We start from the raw sequence: 14785 nt of genomic DNA on the forward strand, positions 1-14785 counted from the left end.
TGATTGTTCCTTGTTTATCAGCATTACATTTTTAGCCATTCCTCACAACAACCCTGTCAGGTAGGTTAAGCTGTGAGACAATGATGAGGCTAAGGTCACACAGTGAAAGTCAAGGCTGATTTTAACCCTGGATTCTCAGGTCCTAGTCCACTTAATATCCCTCCACCTTATTCCACATTCTGAAAAGAAAAGAAAAAGGTGTAGAAGTGATTCGGCTGGGGAAGGGGAATAACCTTTCCTCATAGGTTTAAAAATTTCTGGGGTCCCTTGTAGGGATGGGTGAGAATTTTGATTCACTTTGCATTTCAAGCAGAATTTTTCAAATTCGCACTTTCCAAAATAATATGAAAACTGAAATACAGCCATCCTTCAAAATTCACATTTATTAGAATTTTGGGATGCAGTTGCCAACTAAACAACATTTACAAAAATGCATACCTTTAGGGGAAAGTGTGCATAAAAATGAATACATGAGTAAAAATAACATGCAGAAAGGCATGATGTGATGAGAAATGGCTTGCAAAAATATGCACCTTTGTCAAAAATGCTTCCAAAAATGTGTTTATTCAGAGAAATTCACACTAAAATGGAGGAGAATTTTCATGAGGTTTTTTTTAAAAAAAAAACACACAGATTGCTGCAGAAATGTGGAATTTAACATTGGAAAAATGATAAACTAAGAGAAATGAAAACTGACAGATTTTTCCATCCCTAGTCCGTTGTTAACAGGTCTGCATGACACCTTTAACCAATTCAGGCTGCCATTCTGTACAAACTGATCAGGGAGCAATCTCCTTGGAAATAAAGTGGGGCTTACTTTTGAGTAATGTACATTTATTGCGATATGAACCCACGTTACAAATCGTGACAGCAGCAAGTCCTTCAGAGCCAAGGTAAGACAATTTGGTGCTAAGTATTGATAAAACAGAAATGTGTAAGTAGCCACTGTTTCTTTGCAAAGGAGGAGGATAGGGAGAGTTTCGGAACTTATGGGGGGGGGACACACCTTTTGTCCCAGTAGAGAAGCAACTGTCACAGCAGCGGCCCCTTCTGAACCAAAGTAAGACACTTTCCAGTTTGTTGTTATATGCCTTCAGGTCGATTACGACTTATGAATCAGCAACCTCCAATAGCATCTGTCATGAACCACCCTGTTCAGATCTTGTAAAATCGGTTCTGTGGCTTCCTTTATGGGATCAATCCATCTCTTGTTTGACCTTCCTCTTTTTCTACTCCCTTCTGTTTTTCCCAGCATTATTGTCCTTTCTAGTGAATCATGTCTTCTCATTATGTGTCCAAAATATGATAACCTCAGTTTCATCCTTTTAGCTTCTAGTGATAGTTCTGGTTTAATTTGTTCTAACACCCAATTATTTGCCTTTTTTGCAGCCCATGGTATGTGCAAAGCTCTCCTCCAGCACCACATTTCAAATGAGTCGATTTTTCTCTTATCCGCTTGTTTCCCTGTCCAACTTTCACATCCATACATAGAGATCGGGAATACCGCGGTCTGAATGATCCTGACGTTAGTGTTCAGTGATACAGTTTCGTTGAGTTCCTAACTAAACTTTCCAGTTTAGTTGGGTGCTAAAGCATTTGTACAACTGCAGTGTTTAAGTGCCCACAGTCTCTTTGCAAGGGAGGAAGATGGGGAGAAACCCAGAGCTTGGCCACGCACCCATTACCACCCATTGGTCATGTCCCCTTGGGGGTTATCTATTTGAATATACGTACGTGTGTGTGATCATGTGTGTTTTCAGTAGAGTTAACTCAGCAGTCCTTTCAATGAAAACATTTCTTAAAAACAGAAAACATGAGCACCTGATTTGATTATATGTGTATGGGTCTTTTAAATACACACACAGATAAAGGAAAGGGTAGGATGTAAATGCAGCACTAATTGAATTACACTTTGGCACTGCAAGGCACTAATGTAAATATTCTTGCGAGTAGGCCTAAGACACTTGAAGTAATTACTTAAAGGCTTCCTTTCAAATAATCCCCCCTTTATTAAATGCCTTTTAACATTAGCACTTTGTTCCTGACAAATTAAATGAAATTTCATTATCCTCCCTGACTTAACGGCATGAGGCTGCCTGCTCTTTGTGTGTGTGTATATATATACGTGCGTGCACATTCTCACATGGGTGTATATATACTCTCTCTGGGCAGGAGTTTGTGCTTCCCCTGCGTCCCCAGATGTCACCAGTATTGCCCACATGAGGAGGAGTTGGCCGAACCTTTCTCTCTCCCCTGGTCTGAACTACAGTGTGCAATTGGACAGGAAGCCCTTATCCTCCTGTTCAAGACATGCAGACACCACAATTGACAATGAACTTTCAATAACTGAAGGACCAGCCATGTTGGCTCTATGCCTGTCTCCCCAGGTAGCCATAACACAAGAAAAGGCCCTTTTCACCTCCTCCAACCTACTGTGAAATATGCCTCAGCTGCTCACTTCCACTTCCCTAGGGCAGGGGTGAGGAACATGCTGTCTTCCAGATATTGTTGGACTCAAAATCCCAGCTTCCCCACCCAGCATGGCCAATGATCAGGGATGATGCAGGCTGAAGCTCAAAACATCTGGAGGGCACCAGCTTCCTTACCTCTGCTCTAAGACTGAGGCCACATCTGCACTATATATTGAAGGCACTCTGGTTAGCCATGGCTTTCCCCAAAGAATCCTGGGAACTGTAGTTGGTTAAGGGTGCTGAGAGTTGTTTGGAGACCCCGTTCTCCTTCCCAGAGTAGTTTTTCAATCCTTCTTCCCAGGGAACTCTAGGAATTGTGAGGGTAATAGGGGTCTCCGAACAAGTCTCAGTACCCTTAACCGACTACAATTCTGCACCACACGGGAAGGGGACCTTTAGTGTGGTGGCACCTACCCTTTGAAATTCCTTCCCCTTAAATATTAGACAGATGCCATCTCTGTTGTCTTTTTAACACATACTGAAGACCTTCCTCTTTCAACAACCTGCATCTGTATTGGAATTGTTATTTTTTAAAATATGTTTTTAGTGCTTTACCATCTGTTTGCTGCCCTGGGCTCCCTTTGGGAAGAAGGGCAGGATACAAATTTAATAAATAAATAAATAATCACTCAATCTCAGGATTCTTTGGGGGGAGCCATAACAGCTCAAGGGGAATTTTGCTGGTCTTTGACCGAAATAAAATTACTATGCTATACTATGCTACTAGTTCAAGTGGAAACAACAGATTGTTGGTTATCATTGGTTATGTGGGATACTGTGTCCAGATAAGTTCTGTGAAGTACTATGTACAGTTCTGGGCATCATTGACACACTGTCCATGGGAGGGTGACCAGGATGGTGAGGGCTCTGGAAATTCCTAGGAAGAATGGCTGAAAGAGCTGGGCATGTTTAGCCTGCCGAAGAGGTTTGGTCATATGTGTATGGGTGTGCATGCATGCATCACAATGCGAGTGGTTCTCTAATATTTGGAGGGATGTCATCTGGAGGATGGAGATTGTTCTTTGTTCCTTCAGAATGCAGGGGTCGAGCCAATGGATGGGAAATTCAAGGAAGCAAGTTATAGCTAAATATTTGGAGTTACCTCCTACTGGTAAGGGGTGTTCAAATTGTTTTTATATTGTTTTAAATTTTAAAATTGTGTTTTAAATTGTTTTTAGAATATGTGTTTTAAATTGTATATTTGTTTTAATGTGTTTGATTGCTGTAAACCGCCCAGAGAGCTTCGGCTATGGGGCGGTATACAAGTGCAATAAATAAATAAATAAATAAAACAGCGGAACTGATTGCCATGGAAGGTAGTGAAATCCACTTCTCTAGAGCTATTTAAACAAAGACTGGACATCCATCTCCCAGGGATGCTGTAGCTGCATTGCAAGATCCTGTATTGAGCAAGGGTTAGTCTAGATGACCTCCAATGTACCCTCAATCTATATAATTCTATTATTCTCTCTCACCAGGGCAATGCATGCACAACAGCTAGGGTTGCCAACTATCTAGGGGGGAAATGGTCTGAACTTTAATAGCTATTTGCTATGGACAAATCAGGAGGTGAAGGTTTTCATGGCAAGGCAATAAGCATGGTCTCCTATTTGCTCTAGGCCAAATGACTATGAAAGGGATACTTACTCATTTCACAAATTGGCAACACAGCTACAGTCCACTGCTGGAGTGGAGGAGGCTATTCAGAACTGGTGGTGCATGGGAACCTTGGACCACTACCCTTCAACCCCTTAGAATAATGGCTCTCCAGTAAAAGTAGGAGCCTAAGACTTATGGCCTTCTTAACTTTATTGTTCGCAGGTTGATTGGTTGGTTTTAGAAAGAAAAGCCCTAATTCACCTCTTGCCTTTCAGGATCAGAGTTCTTAAGTATCCTGAAAACTCTTTGTTTAAATATCCTAAAACCTCCACTACCTGCAAGGGTTTCTTCATTCACTTTAATGAGGAGATAAGGTATCAGCAGGGTCAGGCTCAAACAGCCTGGGAAGATGAAGGTACCAAGAAACACAGGAGGTGGGAAAGGGTGGTAGCTCAGCATCAGAGCATCTGCCTTGCATGCAGAAGGTCAGTCCCAAATAGGGCTGGGAGAGATTCCTGCTGGAAACCCTAGAGAACAATTTCTAGTCAGTGTAGACAATGCTAAGCTAGATGGATCAATGGTCTGACTCAGTACAAGACAGCTTCCTATGTGTCTACAATGGGGTTGTGTAGCTCCGGCAGAAGGTCTACCCAATAGCACAGCTCCTGGGGGCTGAAGGGCCAAGATGGGATTGGGGAACCTGTGGCATCTCCAGGTGTTATTGAAACCCAACTGCCGCCCTGGGTTCCTACTGGGAGGAAGGGTGGGATATAAATAAAATAAATAAATAATAATCTCCCATCAACTCCAGCCATCTCCAGCCATCATGGCCAAAGGCCAGGGGTGATGGTAGACATAGTCCAGCAACATCTGGAGAGCCACAAGCTCCCCAGCCCTGGGCAAGAGATTGAGCTATTAACCAGTATGCCCCCAATTAAGACTACAGCTACATAGTCTTAGGCAAACCATCAGCTTTGCATGTATTATCCCTTGCCATGCATGGATAATAACATGCATGGATCTGCCATACAGGTTTGTTGCAAGCCCTGCAACAAAATAAAATATGTGAAATGCTTTGAACTTTATAAGGGTGTCTTAAATGCAAAGGTGGTTGCTGCTGCTGCTTAGGGCTTGGGACTGTGGTTATTATAACTATTTTGAACTGCACAACCTTCAAAGCCCAAGGCAGTGTTGGATTGTTACAACGGGAAAATGACGGTTGCTTCCGTGTGCTCACTCAGTCCTTCATACCTCCTCTAAGATTCTGAGCAATGTTGGATCATAGCAGGGATGTATTTGGGACTTTGGGGGAGAGTGGGTCATTCAGATTTCACTCAAGGTCTTCCTGGAACATACCTCACACGTAGCTTTGGGGTTTGCTCATGCCAGGTTCTTGCTTATCACAGAGGTCTTCTTTCTGTGCTCAGGGTATCCAGCTCTGAAAACAAGGACCTTGGAAGATAAATCACATGGAGCAATTTTCTTTGGCCAGGTCCATGGGTCAGTCTGTAAAGGAAATATCTCTGTTTTCTATGCTAGAGTCATAATGGGTTCTGAAAACAACTTTCTCCTCTTGTGAGGTCCCTGCAAAAGTTCACGAAGCCCCTTGGCTGGGTTGTTCTTTGCAATCGAACATGAAGGATCTGAAAATAAGGCTTATTTGTTTTGTTTTGCTTTAAAATAAAACTTGCAAAGAGAAAATGCTAAACAGCCCAGCATGTAAACAAACAGAAGGTGGCATTGCCAAAAATAAAAAAATATCCCACAAGCTGTAGTCAGAGGTTGATCACTAGGGAGTTCTGAGTAGTATGTGAATGTGTGTGTGTGTGTGTGTGTGGGTAGGGGGAGAGAAAGAGTTTGGCCAGCTGCCCTTTGCGGTCTTCTGGGACCTTCAATCTAATTGCAGCATCTTTAGTGGATGTGAATTTCAAGGTTACACCTGGGTGTTCAAGGGCAGGCCCAAGTGTAATCGGTACTTAGATCATGCATTAATCTTATTTGCCATCTATTAGGTTTGATTCCTGCTTTCTCTTCTCCTCCCTAAAGCCAGGATTATTGTGATAGTTTAAGATAATGGATTCTAACGGAAGAAAGGTCATGCCGGCATCGTGATTTGAAACCTCAAGATAATATGATTAATCTAAAAGCTGCCTTCTGAAAAGGGAGGGGCATGCTGTCACATGTTTAATTGAGAAGAGAGGAAGAGATGGAATTAGCAAAAGTGGGTTGGGGGGAGAAAAAGAAAGAACTCTTGATGCCTTGTCAACAAGTGTAATTAATGAATGTTATCAAGAAATTATTTCATTAATTTTCAAACCAATAATGCAGGGGGGGGGTTGGGGGTGCTTGATTCATAGCCTGAATATAATGCATAATGTGAGGTGACACAAAGGGACCCCATCATCCCTTGGTCCTCCTGACCTGACTGGCTGCAGACATAGCCAAGATGAAGATGATGGGGAACTTGCACGATTGCAGGGAGGAATGGAAGGTTCTGTCCATTTTAGTTCTTTCCATTTCTTATTTTTCCAATCTTCAGCAATTCCGTTTTTTAAAAAAATCCTCGTGAAAATTCTTTAGCATTTTAGCATGGAGTTCTCCCAATCAACCCATGCTTGCACTGTATGTAGTTTTGACCAATGTACTCATGTCTGCAAGCACTTTCTCCTAATATAATGCATTTTGTGCGTTATTTTCACAAATATATTCATATATACGCCCCCTTTCTCCTAATATATGAATTGCTGTAAATATTGCTTGGTTGGAGAACGGCAATGCAAAATCCGGACAAGTATGAATTCCAAAGGATGGCTACGTTTCATTCATCATATTGTTTTGGGAAGTGTGAATGTGATAGATTTGCCTTTACATGCAAACCAAACGAAATGTATATCTCATTCCTAATCACAGGGTATTGGCCTCACCTAGGGATAGGAGAGAAGTCCAGTTCAGCTCACATTTATAGGTGAACTTACCCAGTTTGCACTTTCCTAATCAAGACCCAACCAAATCACAGCCATCCTGTGAAAGTCACACGTCTCCGATTTTTGCAGTGCAGTTCTCCAGCCAAGCTCTGTGTACAAACACACATATACTGGGGTAAAGGGTGGATAGAAATGCATATATTAATGAAACTCCCATACAGAAACACATTGCATTAGGGGGAAAGGCTTGGAAAAAGCACGGTGAGATTGTATACAAAAACGTGTATATTAGGAGAAATTTGCAATAAATGGTTATGTATTTTCATGAGGACTTTTTAAAAATTATTTTAAAAATGCTACATAGAAACATGAAGCACTGAACTTAACATTGGGAAAATGTGAAACTGGGAGTAACCAAAAATAGCCTTGGCCCATCCCAAGCCTCAACACACTGCCCTGAGCCCATATAAAACATGGGGCTGCACAGAGGAAGGCAGGAAGAAAGAGAACGTGAATTTCAGTGGGCATCTGACCATCCCCACTCCAACAGCTGGAAGGAATGTGAATTTAAAGGGATTCCTCACTTTCCCAACAAACTAGCGTCATGCTACACCTTGCAAGCTTCCTTCCCATAGAAAGCTGACATGGTAGGTGACTTTTGTGGGTAACAGATTGTGGTTTTATTCTCTGATACATAGTAGAAAGAGCCACTTCCTGGGCCAGGTAGGATGTGACACATAAATTAGCATCTTTCATCAGTTTCTAGGAAATGTTGTTTATGTTTTTGAACACACACAAGATCAATCTGGAAATTGAACCATATGGGTATGATACACACATATCAAAATAGAAATGCATATATTAATGTATTCCAGTACAGTGTGAAGTCTACAGCTCTGGTGATGGATGTTATGAAAAAAACACTAAAATATTGACATATCAAAATAAAAACTTGGCATTACAGCAGCAGATCTGATGGGTTACAGTATACATAAATAATTGTTCTGGGGCAAAATTAGCACAAACATTGAAAAACTCTATTGAACTTTTAAAAATAAATCCTCAGGTTACTTTTTGTGTAACGGCAGTTTTTGACACCCTGCTGGCATCCATCTGCAAAAAATGTACCCTTTTAGGAAAGGTGAAAATCCAGGTTCTGATTTATAGTTTAAAATTATTTAACCCTCCCTATCAAAAATGATCCATGCATATTGTACCCATAGAAGCTTACAGGGCAAAACAGATTCTCAAAAGAGTGCATTCTTTAAAATATGAAATTTTGCAATTTGGATTCTTACTCCATTTCAGTCTTGAAATGACATCGTCCCAGGGATACATCGATAAGGTCAGTTATAATTTCTTTCTGGCTCTCCCTTGGAACAAGAACTCATCTGTGGTTACCACAACATATTAGTGTTCTGCTGAAAGCTATCCTTCAATTTCTCAAACGTATTCTTCACCTGTGAAGGAGGTTTCTTCCCCCCCCACATTTAAAATTTTGTTAGAATTTCTTTGTAATTTTGGTGGATGTGGGGTGGAGTTTACCTTGCCGTTCTGAGACAACAGAGGGTTGTGGGTATGTTTTCCTTTCCATTAAACATTTCCCAAACACTCTTCAATCTCCCTGCCTGGCCATGTTTCCTGATCTGGAAAAGTATCATTAGATGTCTTCCCCTAGGCTTTAATGAAGCATAGGAATGCCTCCCACTAAATGTCTAGGACTAGTGCACTCACTGATTTTGTTTTTAAAGGAAGTCCTTCCCTTAACAAAAAAAAAATTGCACTGATTTCTTTAAAATCACTTCACTTAAAAAATAACAATAACAAACATTTCTCAGACTTTTGATAAGCAGCCCTCCCACCTTCCTGTGCTAACAGGAAAAACCAGCTGAGGAAGGGTCAGGACAGATAAAAGAAAGTACTTCTTTGACTACGGAACTTGCTCCCAGAGGAGGCAGTGATGGCCACTGACTTGGAGGGCTTTAAAAGAGGATGAGTCAGATTCATGGAGGATAAGGCTATCAAAGGCTACTAGTCATAATGGCTATGCTCTGCCTCCATAGTAAGAGGCACTTCCAAATACCAGTTTCTGGAAACCACAGGTGGGGAGACTAGAGTGCTCTTGCACTCAGGTCCTGCTTGTGGGCTTCCCATTGGGGTATCTGGTTGGCCACTGTGAGGATGCTGGACTAGATGGGCCTGATCCAGCAGTCTCTTCTCTTAAGTAACAGGGTTTTCAGGAACTGCAGGCACCCAGGAAGGCTGCAGAGTGCTGTCCACCTGAGAAATGATTTGCAGAATGAAAGTACACTCACGGACACTGCTCATCCACCTCATGAGTAAAGTAAGTGCAACAAAAAATCTACCTTCGCTGCCCCCTTGGACCATGACAATTTCACTAAAAAGTTCTCTTACTTTTGTTAATTTTTGACCACAGTTTATTTTGTTTTATTATTTATTTATTGCATCTGTTAGTCACTTTATTAAAAAAAAGTATCAAAGCATCTTAACAAGGTAGGAAAAAAATGGAAATGCCTTCAAGTCGACTTATGGCGACCCTATTAATAGGGTTTTCATGGTAAGCGGGATTCAGAGGTGGTTTCCCATTGCCTTACTCTGAGGCTGAGAGGCAGTGACTGGCCCAAGGTCACCCAGTGAGCTTCATGGCTGTGTGGAGATTCGAACCCTGGTCTCCCAGGCCATAGTCCAACACCTTGACCACTACACCACACAAACAAACAAATAAAATCAATTAAAAGACACAACCCCCCCCAGCAATATACAACACAAAATTCCCCAAATCCAAAGCCATGATAAGGACAGGTATCCATCCAGCCACCCCAACGAAAAGATGATCCCTACCATAGAGGCTAACATACTTATCAAAGGCCTGGGTAAATATTATTCATTCATTCATTCACTCCCCTGTCTCTTTTCTCATTCATTGACAAAAGAATGCTTTGGGAAAGTGGGAGTGGAAGAAGCGTTCAGCAGAACCCAATAACAGATGTCAGATTGTTAAGAGGGGCGGAAGTAATTTGAACGCATATCCACTATCCCAGAAAGCAAGGGGAAGGGCCATAGCTCAGTGGCAGAGCATCTGCCTTACATGCAGAAGGTCCCAAGTTCACTCCCTGGCATCTCCAGAGTGGGCTGGGAGTAGACCCAGTCTGAAACCCTGGACAGCCGCTGCCAGTCAGTGTAGACAATACTGAGCTCAATGGGCCAATGGGTCTGATTCAGTATAAGTCAGCTTCCCATGTCCAAGTATTATTTCTCTGGGTAAATACAAACTTTTCCCCCAGTCCCTTCTCTGTTTTAGAAAACTGGCAGGCTTGCTGGAGTCATTTAGATTCTTTTAATTCCCTTTGTAACTCCTTATGTATTTGGCTGCCTGATGTGCATTCATAGTCAGGCATGAAAATTGCATGGGGACATCATCCATATATATTAAAGGGGTGTGGTGCATGCCCTTTAGAGGCCGTTCCCTGTCCCTGGGATATAATGCTCATTTTTCTATGCCAGGAGTGAGAGCCTGTGGTTCTCCAGATGTTGTTGGACTGCAACTCTCATCAGCCCCTAGCCAGCATGGCCAACGGTCAGGGGTAACGGGAGTTGTAGTCCAGCAACAGTCCAGTGCACAGCCCCACATCTGCCTCATGCAATATGGAGGAGGAACATCAGGCTGACCCACTCTGGGTTGACCTGAGGACCGCCCACCCCAACTTGGAGCCACTCCCAAATAAGTTTGGGGGCGGGGGTCATGTTTAATTAAGAAGAAACCCTAATTAAACATATGGTGGGAAGGAGGAAGGAGACTTTGTGTCTCCTTCCCTCCCCCTCCCAACTGAGAGCAGGCTCAATTTGTCCTTCGTGAAGCTGTTTTGCAAAGCGCTTTCCTACAGGCTGCCCCTTCTACCCACCAACAAGAGCGAAGCTTATTTCTCCTGCCTCAGCCCTCACTGCATGCTGTGATTTCTCCCTCTGCCTCCCTTCCTCTTGAGAACAGGGCTGTGTCTAATATATGATGGGCTTATTCATCCCAGACGCAGGGCATATCATTCTCAAATGACTGACAAGCCTTCTAAAATGAAGAGAGAGTGGAATGTGCTCTAATAGCGATGGGAAGCGTTTCTAGTCAAACATAAAGCAAATTAATGTGAGCCCCCAATGCACCTTTCATCTGGAAATGTCATAAAGTAATAAGCAGAGTGACCCCAGCACTGACTAGGTCTGGATTTCAATAGATTTACATCTTAAAGGGCACAGCACTTAAAAAAAAAAAAGGCAGCAACTTAATCCCAGTCTGGCACATACACCCATGGAAACCTGCAGGTGTCTACCAGTTTCAGGTGCAAGCCAAACTGGTGTATGATCAAAGCCATCAGTAAGAGCAGGTTTGTTGTTGCTGTTGTTGAGTCCACTTACTAAAATCCATTGATACGTAGGGCTGACTTTGAAAACAGTCGGGTAACTTAAGGTGGTCTAATATAGGGCAGTGAGATTACTGATGGGGACTGATAGATTTGGTCACATCACTTGGCTGCTTCGTCATCTATTGTGGCTCCCAATGCATTTGCAGCCCAGTTCAAAGTGTTGGGACTAACCTTTAAAGCAGTAAATGCAGGGATGGGTAACCTGTGACCCATCTGATATTGTTGAGCCCCAGTCAGCACAGCCCATGGTCAGGGATGATGATGGGTAGTTGGTAGTACACAGGCTTTGAATGCGGAAGGTTCCAAGTTGGCTCCATCCCTGGTTTCTCCATTGAGAAAGGGATCTGGTGATGTGAAAGACCTCTGGCCAAGACCCTGAAGAAACACTGCCAATCAGAGAAGATAATGCTGGGCGATTTGGACAAGGAGTCTCAGTTGTAAACAGAAGCGGCTCACCAGGTAGGGCAGAGCTGCTACACTAGCTTCCCAGAGGGTGAGTCACTCTTGCTTTCTGGGATGGGTGAGGAGCAGGGATGTAGTCGTCCAGTCATCCTTAGACCCCTTACTTTTTGGGGAGCAGGGTCCCAGCAGGGTCCCCATGTCTCCAGCATCCTATGAGCCAATCGGCGTGAGAAGGGAGTGTGTTAGCTACTGAGACGTGTCTTCTAATATGTTTTCTTGTCCTTTCCTGCTGATTGGAGTCAATCAGGATGAAAGGAGGTGAGTCAGCCACTGAGAAGACTCTTTTCAGCAGCTAACACTCTCGTGCTGATTGGGCTCCTAGGGACATTGTGGGAGAAGACATTAAGAAGAATCTCATTCTCAACTCAGCAGCAAAAAAAAGGGGTGGGGGTGGCTGTGACTATCATGCAGGGACCCTGCACTTCTGAATCTGCCATTACAGTACTGGTGAGGAGGCAATCCAGTATTCCCACCAGTGCATTTGTACTGCGTTGACCTCCTCACCGCCTCCTTCCTCCCTTTCGGTAAGCAACAGTAAGCAACCTGCCAGGAACCTGGCACAGTGGCTCCGCCCCATCTAGCAAGCCACTTCTGTTGATGAGGCAGATTCCTGCGTTTGTTTTCATCTACGATGCTGAATATTGACACGTGTCTCCCTGCCGCTTAGTTATTGTTCGTGTCTGAGAGTTTGCTTGTGTTTAAAGCTTTGAAGAGCGTAGCTGTGAATGCAATGATCATATTGCCTGGCCACACATTGCACTTGACCACCAGGGGGGGAAAATGCTGGTATGTGAGCCAGGCTATTGTTGTCGAGATTTCTGAAGGGTGTCCCAGAGACAAGCAGAGAAAGCTGCAGGGGATCACAGACAAACCAGCTGCCTTTCTCTATCTGTAATTTATCTCTGCCCATCGTCTCTCTTTTAGCAGCTAATTGTCCCAAGGAGTTGGGCAGGGAGGAGCAGGAGGAGAGGAGACAAGCAGAGATTATCAGAGGGAGAGGGCACATCCAGAGGCTCTACAACCCCCTCAAGCTTTCTATGGCTTTCTTTTTCAGGGGAAGCCTTCAAAATTCTTCACAGCTGCATGGCTACATTTCTTGTGACGATAGGGGCATCCACTTATTCACCTCCAAAAAAAGAGGAAATGCATCACTTTAAAAAAGAGAGTAAACGAGGATACTGATTTGCAAGGTATTTGCACATGCTCATTTATATGTATAGATGTGAATTTAGGAATAATTGCTGTAATTTAAATAGAACCAGTGGGGAACCAGACTGCCATGGGGTGGCCTGCATGCTGGCTCAGCCTGCTAGCCGGATGCTGGCACCTGTTGATGGGCAATGGCAAGGACCCTCCTGTCCCTTCTTACAGTTCTTTATCTTTAACACAGACTTGGACTTGACAGTCCTTCAAAGACTCCAACAGTCCTTCACAGAGAGGACTCCAGATAAAAGATGGTCCTCTGACATCCCTTCAAACAGAGGACTATCTTCTGTAAAATAGGGCACCCTATGTGATGGATAAGACTTCTAAAATAGCATTATTACATCCTGGTCGTCCTTTGGAAAGCTCAAAACAGTGTAGATCTTTCTCTCTCCCCCCCCCACAACCTTATGATTCTCACAACAATCCTGCAAGGAAGGTTAGGTTGAGATAGTTGAGTTTGACTGGATGTAGGTCAACTAGTAAGCTTCACAGTTCGAGCAAGGATTTGAGCCCGGATTTTCCACCAGTAATCCACTACAGCACAACATAACAAATATCCAGGCTCATATTTTTATTGCAAACTACCTCAAGCACAGAAGAAGAGATTATACACAAATGTTTTAGGTATGTTGCCAAATGAACTTCAAACAAGCAAATGAACTTCAGCCCCAAATCATACACGTGTAGCCCTAGTAAGTACAACAACACAACCAGGTGTGTTCAGAAATAGGATAGAGATATTGATCTTGGGATGCCGGAGCAATACATCATTAGGTTTTCTGTAAGCTAACATACCATCCTCTATCGCCTCTGGGCGTTATTACATTCAAGCAAGGGCTGATGATATCCAGCCAGCAAATTGTCTGATTGCTAACAGGATTTTCAGTGTAATATCTCTTTGCAAACAAAGTACTGCACTTATCTGCCGTGGATCTATGTTCTCAGCAAGTGTGTGTCCACTCCAATCTCCTCTCAATATTCATTAAACACCAGGGAACAAATTCTCTCTTGTTGCAGTACAAAATACTCTTTTGACAAACTTCTTCTAAAACTGCTTCTGGAATGCAAACAAAATCCTACTATTAAGCAGGGGAGAGAGAGAAAGAGAGAGGGAGAGAGATCCTACTATATATATCCAGAGCTTGGGAAAATCACTTTTAAAAAGGAACTAGTTCAAGTTCAAGTTCAAGATGTCCAGAAAGGAACTAATTCCAATTTGGGTTCATCTCTTTACAAAATAAACTTGTTAAGTTTGCATTCTGTTCAGAGTTCAATTCGAGTATCTCCAAATGATCCTTGGCATTTTTTTTCATCATTCAGAATGTTAGAAGCTGCTGTGCTGAAATATAAACAAGCCTAAGAACAACAAAACACACACTGTGGAATATGACTTGTTTTAATTTATTTTTCCCCAACAATTATTATCTTTAAGCTTAAATGCCTAAAGAGTCTAAAGTTTTTCTTGTCCTTAACAAACCTAATTCACATTCAGCTCACCTGTCAGTGAAGGGAACTGCTTTCAGGTGTAGTTCAGAGATTTGTGAACTAATTCACTGAACTTTGTTAAACCAAAGTTCACTGAATTTAACTTTATTAAGCTAAGGTTCACTAGTTTATTCCAAGCACTGCATACATCTGATGTTGGCTGATTAGGTATCTTGCTTTCTTTTGTTTTTTTTTAACCCCT

The sequence above is a fragment of the Rhineura floridana genome, chromosome 14 (genome assembly GCF_030035675.1).
Source record: "Rhineura floridana isolate rRhiFlo1 chromosome 14, rRhiFlo1.hap2, whole genome shotgun sequence".
NCBI classification, from domain to species: Eukaryota; Metazoa; Chordata; class Lepidosauria; order Squamata; family Rhineuridae; genus Rhineura; species Rhineura floridana.